Below are 12,771 nucleotides of genomic sequence, written 5' to 3'. Positions count from 1 at the left end.
CCAACAGGACAATGCACGTCCGCATGTATCCCGTGCCACCCAACGTGCTCTAGAAGGTGTAAGTCAACTACCCTGGCCAGCAAGATCTCCGGATCTGTCCCCCATTGAGCATGTTTGGGACTGGATGAAGCGTCGTCTCACGCGGTCTGCACGTCCGGCACGAACGCTGGTCCAACTGAGGCGCCAGGTGGAAATGGCATGGCAAGCCGTTCCACAGGACTATTCCAGCATCTCTACGATCGTCTCCATGGGAGAATAGCAGCCTGCATTGCTGCGAAAGGTGGATATACACTGTACTAGTGCCGACATTGTGCATGCTCTGTTGCCTGTGTCTATGTGCCTGTGGTTCTGTCAGTGTGATCATGTGATGTATCTGACCCCAGGAATGTGTCAATAAAGTTTCCCCTTCCTGGGACAATGAATTCACGGTGTTCTTATTTCAATTTCCAGGAGTGTATAAATAGGCAGAATACGGCACTGCCGTCGGCAACGCCTACATAAGACAACAAGCGTCTGGCGCTGTTTTTAGATAAGTTACTGCTCCTAGAATGGCATGTTATCAAAATGTAAGTGAGTTTGAACGTGGTGTTGTAGTCGGTGCACGAGCGATGGGACACAGCATCTCGGAGGTAACGATGAAATGGAGATTTTGACGTACGACCATTTCACGAGGGTACCGTGAATATCAGGATTCAGGTTAAACATCAAATGTCCGACATCGCTGGGGCCGGAAAAAGATCCTGCAAGAACGGGACCAACGACGATTGAACAGAATCGATCAACGTGATAAATGCAACGCTTCCGCATATTGCTGCAGATATCAATGCTGGGCCATCAACAGGTGTTAGTATGCGAACCATCCATCGAAACATCATCGATATGGGCTTTCGGAGCCAAAGGCCCACTCGCGTACCCTTGATGGGAGCACGACACGAAGCTTTACGCCTCGCCTGGGCCCGTCAACACCGACATTGGACTGTTGATGACTGGAAACATGTTGCCTGATCGGACGAGTCTCGTTTCAGATTGTATCGAGCGGATGGACGTGTACGGGTATGGAGACAACCTCATGAATCCGTGGACCCTGCATGTCAGCAGGAGATTGTTTAAGCTGGTGGAGGCTGTGTAACGGTGTGGCGCGTGTGCAGTTGGAGTGATATGGGACCCCTGGTAGTCTAGATGCGAGTCTGACAGCTGACGCGTACGTAAGCATCCTGTCTGGTCACCTGCATCCATACATGTCCATTATGCATTCCGATGGACTTGGGCAATTCCAGCAGGACAATGAGACACCCCACATGTCGAAAATTGCTACAGAGTGGCTCCAGGAACGCTGTTCTGAGTTTAAACACTTCCAGTGGCCGCCAAACCCCCCACACAAGGACATTATTGAGCATATCTGGGATTCCTTGCAATGTGCTGTTCAGAAGAGATCTGCACTCCCTCGTACTCTTACGGATTTATGGACAGCCTTGCAGAATTCATGTTGTCACTTCCGTCCAGCACTACTTCAGACATTAGTCGAGTCCACGCCACGTCATGTTGAGGCACTTTTAGTAACGTGTACAACCAGTTGGGAGGTGGACATTAAATGATTGCCACCAAAAAATTTAAAAAACGCAAATTTCGTTAACTGTTGTAGACTTCTACCCACAACTTCCTTTTTGAAGGGTCCGGATACTGAAAATATTGAATATTACATTGGTTCAAAATGGCTCTGAGCACTATGGGACTCAACTGCTGTGGTCATAAGTCCCCTAGAACTTAGAACTACTTAAACCTAACTAACCTAAGGACAGCACACAACACCCAGCCATCACGAGGGAGAGAAAATCCCTGACCCCGCCGGGAATCGAACCCGGGAACCCGGGCGTGGGAAGCGAGAACGCTACCGCACGACCACGAGATGCGGGCGAATATTACATTCACCCCGGAAAGTGACATCTACTTCTAACTACTTCTAACATTTAAATTTTTGAGTAAAATTTAACTGAAAATTTTAAGACATTTATGGAATCTTGTAGAAGAATTCGTTAAAAAAAGTAAATAATTTTTACAAAATTTTAAACTTATAAAGTGGCTGACTGGATTACAATATTTCCAAAAGGTAGGCATGAGGTACCCGTGTGGTATTATACAGAGATAGTGTTGCCACCACGAGTTCGTACCACAGACATTAGCGAGGGATCGATGCAATCCATGAAGACGTATGGGAGGCAGTCAGGAGGTCATGCCTCCCTCTCAGCAACAGCAGAGCCCTCACCCTGAGGCCAATATAGTGTCGAGAAATCAAGACCTCTGACTCAGTTCGAGACCTCACCAACAGAATCGACACCATAGAGTAGGACCATCGTGACGGACTTGTTCATTTAAATGTGGAACATTACCTGCATCAGCACAAATACACTCCTGGAAATGGAAAAAAGAACACATTGACACCGGTGTGTCAGACCCACCATACTTGCTCCGGACACTGCGAGAGGGCTGTACAAGCAATGATCACACGCACGGCACAGCGGACACACCAGGACCCGCGGTGTTGGCCATCGAATGGCGCTAGCTGCGCAGCATTTGTGCTCCGCCGCCGTCAGTGTCAGCCAGTTTGCCGTGGCATACGGAGCTCCATCGCAGTCTTTAACACTGGTAGCATGCCGCGACAGCGTGGACGTGAACCGTATGTGCAGTTGACGGACTTTGAGCGAGGGCATATAGTGGGCATGCGGGAGGCCGGGTGGACGTACCGCCGAATTGCTCAACACGTGGGGCGTGAGGTCTCCACAGTACATCGATGTTGTCGCCAGTGGTCGGCGGAAGGTGCACGTGCCCGTCGACCTGGGACCGGACCGCAGCGACGCACGGATGCACGCCAAGACCGTAGGATCCTACGCAGTGCCGTAGGGGACCACACCGCCACTTCCCAGCAAATTAGGGACACTGTTGCTCCTGGGGTATCGGCGAGGACCATTCGCAACCGTCTCCATGAAGCTGGGCTACGGTCCCGCACACCGTTAGGCCGTCTTCCGCTCACGCCCCAACATCGTGCAGCCCGCCTCCAGTGGTGTCGCGACAGGCGTGAATGGAGGGACGAATGGAGACGTGTCGTCTTCAGCGATGAGAGTCGCTTCTGCCTTGGTGCCGATGATGGTCGTACGCGTGTTTGGCGCCGTGCAAGTGAGCGCCACAATCAGGACTGCATACGACCGAGGCACACAGGGCCAACACCCGGCATCATGGTGTGGGGAGCGATCTCCTACACTGGCCGTACACCACTGGTGATCGTCAAGGGGACACTGAATAGTGCACGGTACATCCAAACCGTCATCGAACCCATCGTTCTACCATTCCTAGACCGGCAAGGGAACTTGCTGTTCCAACAGGACAATGCACGTCCGCATGTATCCCGTGCCACCCAACGTGCTCTAGAAGGTGTAAGTCAACTACCCTGGCCAGCAAGATCTCCGGATCTGTCCCCCATTGAGCATGTTTGGGACTGGATGAAGCGTCGTCTCACGCGGTCTGCACGTCCGGCACGAACGCTGGTCCAACTGAGGCGCCAGGTGGAAATGGCATGGCAAGCCGTTCCACAGGACTACATCCAGCATCTCTACGATCGTCTCCATGGGAGAATAGCAGCCTGCATTGCTGCGAAAGGTGGATATACACTGTACTAGTGCCGACATTGTGCATGCTCTGTTGCCTGTGTCTATGTGCCTGTGGTTCTGTCAGTGTGATCATGTGATGTATCTGACCCCAGGAATGTGTCAATAAAGTTTCCCCTTCCTGGGACAATGAATTCACGGTGTTCTTATTTCAATTTCCAGGAGTGTATGAAACTTCCTGGCAGATTAAAACTGTGTGCCGGAGCGAGACTCGAACTCGGGACCTTTACCTTCCGTGGGCAAGTGGTCTACCAACTGAGCTTTCCAAGCACGACTGACACCCCGTCCTCACAGCCTTACTTCTGCCAGTACCTGGTCTCCTACTTTCCAAACTTCACAGAAGCTCTCCTGCGAAACTTGCAGAACTAGCACTGGAAGTAAGGATATTTCGGAGACATGGCTTTGCCACAGCATGGGGGATGTTTCCAGAATGAGATTTTCACTCTGCAGCGGAGTCTCGACAATATCCTTATTTCGAGGAGTGTTAGTTCTGCAAGTTTCGCAGGAGAGCTTCTGTGAAGCTTGGAAAGTAGAAGACGAGGTACTGGTGGAATTAAAGCTGTGCGGACAGGGCGTGAGTCGTGCTTCGGTAGCTCATTCGGTAGAGCACTTGCCCGCGAAAGGTAAAGATCGTGACTTCGAGTCTCGGTGCGGGGTTGTTTGGGGAAGGAGACGAGACAGCGAGGTCATCGGTCTCATCGGATTAGGGAAGGAAGGGGAAGGAAGTCGGCCGTGCCCTTTCAAAGGAACCATCCCGGCATTTGCCTGGAGCGATTTAGGGAAATCACGGAAAACCTAAATCAGGATGGCCGGACGCGGGATTGAACCGTCGTCCTCCCGAATGCGAGTCTCGGTCCGGGCACAGTTTTAATCTGTCAGGAAGTTTCATATCAGCACACACTCCGTCGCGGAGTGAAAATTTCATGTTGCAACAGCACAGTCTGTAAATCTGTACATCAGATGATGTTTCAGTAGTCAGTAATAGTCGTAATTTAACAAGCAAATACCGTGCCAAAAAACATTTATATAGCAATGTGAACTAATGTTTCGTGTGTTCTAGTGGAATGTACCACCTGACCGAGCAATCAAAAGAACCCACAGCTGTGGCCGGGGGATTGTACTTTTCATGGTCGCAACGAGGCCCCTTTGGTGTTGATCCCCGTGGACAGTATGTCACTATTTGCGACATTTTCCACGGCTCGGGGCTTACTTTGCGAGTTAATTTGGGGGCGGAACGTGACTCTGGCAGCGCCTCAAACATCTGCCGTGAACAGCTGTTGAGGTGGAGAACTTCCAGTGGCAACTTTAGAAGCAGCGACCGAATCTGCAAGGTCCAGAAATAAGGGCCACCGACGCTTCTTTCACCCAGGCGGTCGCTTCCTAAGCTGCAAAGATCTATCAACTACTTGATGGCCGCGAAACCTTCCCAATTAATATAATCTGCGTCTGTCTCCAAGATTTCCGCGCCCTTGTCGTTAAAAGTAAAATCTTCTGGAATGTTCGGCCACATAATGTTGCTCTTCAGTTTCTTCTCATGCAGTTGGGTACGGCAGCTCCCCGTCATAGAGGTAGCAAATACCCAGGAACGGTGCGCTAGGAATAAAGACAACTATCGGGAAGCCATCTCTGCGTCAGGCCGAGCGGTTCTAGGTGCTAGAGTCTGGAACCGTGCGACTGCTACGGTCGCAGGTTCGAATCCTGCCTCGGGCATGGATGTGTGTGATGTCCTTAGGTTAGTTAGGTTTAAGTAGTTCTAAGTTCTAGGGGACTGATGACCTCAGATGTTAAGTCCCATAGTGCTCAGAGCCATTTGAGCCAGCCATCTCTGCGTCACGACAATAATATTTTGGTAAACCTCCCCCCTTACCTTTCTCTCTCTGTTATCACTACCCATCCAACTAAGACTACCCACCAAAAATCGTTGGTAAAGTTTCAACCAATAACCCTCTTTCTCCAAAACAAGAGTTGGAAAGCTCTCTTCTACAAGAGAAAGCGATGCTGGTCTTTCGCAGTTTCAGCTAACAGCGGACAACAGATGATCCTGAAGAGTATTACAGTAGAGGGGTCGAAACTTTGGTCACGTAACAAGAAATCTGGAAAACAACATGACGTGGCCTAAACAACGTGGAAGATTTTACCTGTAATTAAATGTACATTCATGGGCAAAACAAGAATGGAATACCAAGAACGAAACCCTCGGACGAGAAAGGGTATGAGAGAGGAATATAGCCTTTCGCCCGTACTGTTCAGCCTATATATTGAAGAAGGAATGACGAAATTAAAGGAATCGTTCAGGCGTGAGGTTACAATTTAAAGAATATTAATAGGAAGATTTTTCAAAGGGTTTATTAGTGGTGGTGGTGGTTAGTGTTTAACGTCCCGTCGACAACGAGGTCATTAGAGACGGAGCGCAAGCTCGGGTTAGGGAAGGAAATCGGCCGTGCCCTTTCAAAGGAACCATCCCGGCATTTGCCTGGAGCGATTTAGGGAAATCACGGAAAACCTAAATCAGGATGGTTGGAGACGGGATTGAACCGTCGTCCTCCCGAATGCGAGTCCAGTGTGCTAACCACTGCGCCACCTCGCTCGGTTTATTAGTGGCTCTGCCAACAGGTGCAGTATAAAGTGTTGAGTTTGATTTTAACTTGGATTGTGGCACTCATCCTGCCAATATTTATGGAGCATGTGTTGACACTCAATGTTTACTATTGAGATCAGGCACTGTGAGATCAGCCTCAGTGGCCCCGGCTTGAAAATGAACCTGTAAGTTCAAAATAGTTCAAGTGGCTTTGAGCACTATGGTACTTAACTTCTCAGGTCATCAGTCCCCCAGAACTTAGAACTACTTAAACCTAATTAACCTAAGGACATCACACACATCCATGCCAGAGGCAGGATTCGAACCTGCGACCGTAGCGGTCGCGCGGTTCCAGACTGTAGCGCCTAGAACCTGTAAGTGTTCGAAACTAGTAGCCTAATAAATAACTGCAACTGTTGACAAAACCATTGCTGTTCTCTGTTAACGAAATTCTGAAACTGAATCAATAATAAGATTCGTTTATGACATTGCTACCCTGAGTGGACGTATCGATGAATAGTAGTATCTGCTGAATAAAAAGAACAATCTGTTTAGCACACACTATAGACTCATAGTAAACCGAAGAAAGACGTAAGTAATCACAAGTAACAAGTGACAACGGCGACAAACTTAACAGCAAAAATGATGGCCACGAAGCAGACGAAATGAAGAAATTCTTCCACCTTGGGAGCAAAATGATATATGAACGTTGAAGCAAGGAGCATGTAACAAGCAGGAGATGATTGTATCAGTACAGCAATGCACGATAACATCCCTGAAATGGGACACACCCCACATTATTGTCTAGTAATAGCTGTTCGGATAATGTTGATCAGATAGTGTTTGCAACTGCCCCCAAGCGCTTCTAGGCCAAAGAAACTGTTACAGGCATGCGACTTCAAATACAGAGATATGTACGCTGGCAGAACGCCTGTATAAGACAAGTGTCTGGCGCTGTTGTTAGATCGGTTACTGCTGCTACAATGGCAGATTATCAAGGTTTAAGTCAGTTTGAACATGGTGACATAGCCGGCGTACGAGCGGTGGGATACAGTATCTCCGAGGTAGCGATGAAGTGGGGATTTTCCCGTACGACCATTTCACTAGTGTATCGTTAATATCAGGAATCCGGTACAATATCAAATCTGAGACATCGCTGAGGCCGGAAAAAGATCCTGCAAGAACAGGACCAACGACGACTGGAGAGAATCGATCAAAGAGGCAGAAGTACAGCCCCTCCGCAAATTGCTCCATATTTCAATGCTGAGCCATCAACAAGTGTCAGTGTGCGAACCATTCAACGAAACATTATCGATATTGGCCCTCGGAGCCAACATTGGACTGTTGATGACTGGAAACGTGTTGCCAGGTCGGACGAGTCTCGTTTCAAATTGTATCGATCGTGTAGTGGACTGTTAAGGCAGCCAGTCCACAGTGAAGTAGCCGAAAGGGCACGCGTCAACTCACGCCGTCTGGCGTTAAGTCTGGAACAGGATTCGTAATGAATGTGATAAAGAAAAGAACGTAGCTACTAGAACACTTAACTTTTATATCGTCCTTTGGTATACAGCATTCTGGATGATACAAGTGAGACTCTATCTTGAGGTACATGCAACGTTACAAATGGTTAATGGCGCCTTGCTAGGTCGTAGCCATTAACTTAGCTGAAGGCTATTCTAACTGTCTCTCGGCAAATGAGAGAAAGGCTTCGTTCGTGTAGTCGCTAGCAATGTCGTCGTACAACTGGAGGCGAGTGCTAGTACGTCTCTCGAGACCTGCCGTGTGGTGGCGCTCGGTCTGCGATCCTGACAGTGGCGACACGCGGGTCCGACATGTACTAATGGACCGCGGCCGATTTAAGCTACCACCTAGCAAGTGTGGTGTCTGGCGGTGACACCACAGATCGGATTGACGTTTACGGGTATGGAGACAACCTCTTGAATCCATGGACCCTGCATATCGGCAAGGGACTGTTCAAGCTGATGGAGGCATTGTGATCGCGTGGGACGTGTGCAGTTGGAGTGATATGGGACCCCTGATACGTCTAGATAGGACTCTGAAAGCTGACACTTACGTAAGCATCCTGTCTGATCACCTGCATCCATTCATGTCCAATGTGCATTCCGACGAACTTGGGCAATTCCAGTAGGACAAGGCGACAACCCACACGTCCAGAATTGCTACAGGGTTGCTCCAGGACCGCTCTTCTCTGTTTAAACACTGCTTTGGCCATCAAACTCCCCAGACATGAGCATTATTGAGCATATCTGGGATGCCTTGCAACGTTCAGAAGATACCTCCACCTCCTCGTACTCTTACGGATTTATGGACAGACCTGCAGGATTCATGGTGTCAATCCCCTCCAGCATTACTTGACATTATTCGAATCCATGCCATGTCGTGTTGCGGCACTTCTGCGTGCTCGCGGGGGTCCTACACGATATTAGACAGATGTACCAGTTTCTTTGGTTCTTCAGTGGATAATTTACAGCGGAGAGAGTGGCACTTCTGGAAGCTCTTAAGTTTGTCTCTTCCACTTGCTTCCCCAATATATTTATTTTGTCTGACTCTCAAAGCGTCCTTCAAAATATTCAACACCGGAGGTGGAACAAAACAACTCTCCGCTGTATCTTGGAAGTCGTTTCGGAATATAATCGCAGCACACGAATGGGGCGGACAGTCTATTTGCTTTGGGTGCCTTCCCACTCAGGTCTCCTATATAATGAGGAAGTTGATGCATTATGCAAGCAAGCGACACCTTCAGGCACTGTTCTGGTGTAGAATTACCTTACATAGAGGTCAAGGGTGACGCAAACCAACAATGGCAAGAGATGTGGAAGGCTTCGCAGCAAACGAAAGGAGTTTATTACGCAGTGCTCCTTCCTCGGATTCCTTCACAGCCGTGGTTCATGAGGACTCATTTGACCGATCCACGATTTCTACCATCTTACGACTTCGCTTCAATCACACTTCTTTTCCTCAATATCGACATCGGATCAACGTTTACGTTTCGCCGGCATGTGAGTGTGATCCTGAATCAGAAGCTGATGTCAACCACATGTTGTTTGTGTGTCCCAAATTTGACTGCCGACGGTTGGACTTTCTGAAGACATTGCTGAGTATGGGATACCACTTTTCATAACCATCTACTTCTCTTTTTTTTGCCAAAGACATCGGTCTTTAGCCGGCCGGAGTGGCCGAGCGGTTCTAGGCGCTACAGTCTGGAACCGTGCGACTGCTACGGTCGCAGGTTCGAATCTTGCCTCGGGCATGGATGTGTGTGACGTCCTTAGGTTAGTTCGGTTAGTTAGGTTTAAGTAGTTCTAAGTCCTAGGGGACTGATGACCTCAGAAGTTGAGTCCTATAGCCATTTGCCCGCATCTCGTGGTCGTGCGGTAGCGTTCTCGCTTCCCACGCCCGGGTTCCCGGGTTCGATTCCCGGCGGGGTCAGGGATTTTCTCTGCCTCGTGATGGCTGGGTGTTGTGTGATGTCCTTAGGTTAGTTAGGTTTAAGTAGTTCTAAGTCCTAGGGGACTGATGACCTCAGAAGTTGAGTCCTATAGCCATTTGCCCGCATCTCGTGGTCGTGCGGTAGCGTTCTCGCTTCCCACGCCCGGGTTCCCGGGTTCGATTCCCGGCGGGGTCAGGGATTTTCTCTGCCTCGTGATGGCTGGGTGTTGTGTGATGTCCTTAGGTTAGTTAGGTTTAAGTAGTTCTAAGTTCTAGGGGACTGATGACCATAGATGTTAAGTCCCATAGTGCTCAGAGCCTATAGCCATTTGAACATCGGTCTTTGTAAAGTGATTATTAAGTTCCTTAAGAGTACTGGGCTCATTCTGTAGGTTTTCTTGGTGTACTATCTTGTTTCTGAAGATATTTCAGGAATGGTGTGAACTGTAACTCAACACAATTTTAACTACCTTTTAATCTAATTCTTGGAAAAATCTAGTGGACACGGCTGTGATGAGCTTTCTCTACTTGTAAATATTCATTTCTGTACTATTTCGTTGAAATCTGCATGCATTGTAGCTATTTTTATTGAAAGCAATTTCGTGCTGGTCCACCTAAGGTGAAATAAATAGAAAAAAAATACAGATGGATTCAGCTTTACCTGTGACGGCCGCGACGAAGCACTCTACGTAGATTGATGGGCCGCAGGTCCTCTCTGCACCTGCTCCCCACACACGGACACACACCGCACTGACGTAAGCAAGCAGTGCTTCTTTTGCTTCTGCCAGAGAAGGGACTTGCTCGCAGCTTCCTTGTCAAGGTTTTCCACAGTGCCGCTTACGCACGTAGTAACTCCTGACGTCTGCAGCTTGATGACCGTATCTCTAGCCCGCAAAACCTTGTAACCAACTGAGCAGTTGATCATCTCTTCCCAGCACTGCTATCCCAGCTTCATCTTAGAGCCGGGCGGCCCACATTCACCCTCCGTATCTCCCTCCTGAATGTCAGCTTTCTCGATAGTAAATCCTAAAACACTTCCGCATCTCCATATAAACTCATCGGACGAAATACAGGGTTTGGCAAATAGAAGTGCACCGCATGAGTGGATGCGATTGGACGTGAATTTGTGGCAGCTTTAACAGAGGAGGAAAACACCTGCAGTTACTCCCAACGGTATGGAGCCACTGCCCATACAGTCAGCCGGACCTTGGAGCACATTTACACAATCTTCACCCCTGACAGCGTTGTTAGCATAGGTCAGTCTGGCCACCTGATTCGTCATTGAGCCATCACTTTGTTTGGAAAGCCCTCAATTCTAACAAGGGAACCTCCCCATCGCACCCCCCTCAGATTTAGTTATAAGTTGGCACATTGGATAGGCCTTGAAAAACTGAACACACATCAATCGAGAAAACAGGAAGAAGTTGTGTGGAACTATGAAAAAATGAGCAAAATATACAAACTGAGTAGTCCATGTGCAAGATAAGCAACATCAAGGATAACACAGACACAGGAGCGTCGTGGTCCCGTGGTTAGCGTGAGTAGTTGCGGAACGAGAGGTCCTTGGTTCAATTCTTCCCTCGAGTGAAAAGTTTAATTTTTTATTTTCAGTTTATGTGACAAACTCTTATGTTTTCATCACTTTTTTGGGAGTGATTATCACATCCACAAGAAACCTAAATCGGGCAAGGTAGAAGAATCTTTTTACCCATTCGCTAAGTGTACAAGTTAGGTGGGTCGACAAAATATTGTCATGTGACGCACATGCCGTCACCAGTGTCGTATAGAATATATCAGACGTGTTTTTCTGTGGAGTAATCGGTTCCCCAATGACCTTGCGATCAAATGTTTTCGGTTCCCATTGGAGAGGCACGTCCTTTCGTCTACTAATCGCACGGTTTTGCGGTGCGGTCGCAAAACACAGACACTAAACTTATTACAGTGAACAGTGGCGTCAATGAACGAAAGGACAGATCATAACTTTGCGAAAATAAAGAAAGAAAATTTTTCATTCGAGGGAAGACTTGAACCAAGGATCTCTCGCTCCGAAGCTGCTCACGCTAACCACGAGACCACGGCGCTATTGTGCCTACGCTCTCTTTGATGTTGCATATGTTACACATGGACTACTCTGTTTGTATATTTTGCTTATTTTTTCATAGTTCCACACAACTTCTTCCTGTTTTCTCGATTGATCTGTGTTCAGTTTTTCATGGCCTATCCCTGTGGCAACTTATAACTAAATCTGAGGGGGGTGCGATGGGGAGGTTCCCTTGTAAGGTGCATCGCAACAACCCTCAACGTCTTCAGGAACATTTCGGATGTGATTACTGCAATTCTGGGAGTTCAGTTATGATCCGCCTTCAGAAACTGACCACGACCCTAAAGTGCCAAGACGTGAATGGTGGTCACTTTAAGCATCTGCTAGTCAAGTTAGTTTCGTATTTCCTTTCTTCTGCTGTGTCTGTTGGTACGCTGGAACTCTGTTCTCACGGTCACTTTTATTGGCTCCACACTGTATTCGTAGCCCCCTTAACAGGCCATTGCCTAGGGCCTCCCGTCGGGTAGACCGTTAGGGGGTGCAAGTCTTTCGAGTTGACGCCACTTCGGCGACTTGCGCGTCGATGGCGATGAAATGATGACGATTAGGACAACACCACACCCAGTCCCTAAGCGGAGAAAATCTGCGACCCAGCCGGGAATCGAACCCGGGCCCTTAGGATTGAGATTCTGTCGCTCTGATCACTCAGCTATCGGGGGCGGACCATTGCCCACTGCGGCACATAAAACTGCAGGTCTTCAGTGGACAAAACAACGTAACTGGACAGTAACTGAGGAGAGGCATCGTGTGTAGTCTATCGAGTCGCGTGTTGTCTCTTTCCAAATGGTGAAGACGCGAGTGTACCGAATTCCCAAATAAATATTTTATCCACGATGTGTGGCAGGTATAAAGTTCGGAAAATATGTGGTTCTATGATGGCTTGGGCCTACTCTTTAAGATTGCAGCGAACATGAGCCAAAATTGGTGAAGCCCAGTTAAGACTTTCGTGAGATATATCATGCTTTAAAACAGCTTGCTATATA

General features: G+C 48.3%; 1 protein-coding gene across 1 annotated transcript in view; it reads right to left on the bottom strand.

Annotated features, from left to right (window-relative positions):
* Positions 1-10,397, bottom strand: part of LOC126210425 (uncharacterized) — a 54,742-nt gene extending 44,345 nt beyond the window's left edge. Inside the window, exon 1 of the mRNA XM_049939656.1 lies at positions 10,349-10,397. The gene's annotated coding sequence lies outside the window, so the exon portion shown is untranslated. The remainder of the gene's footprint in view (positions 1-10,348) is intronic.
* Positions 10,398-12,771: the final 2,374 nt, after the last annotated feature.

The sequence above is a fragment of the Schistocerca nitens genome, chromosome 10 (assembly GCF_023898315.1).
Source record: "Schistocerca nitens isolate TAMUIC-IGC-003100 chromosome 10, iqSchNite1.1, whole genome shotgun sequence".
NCBI lineage: Eukaryota > Metazoa > Arthropoda > Insecta > Orthoptera > Acrididae > Schistocerca > Schistocerca nitens.
This window is presented reverse-complemented; position numbering and strand designations above follow the sequence as displayed.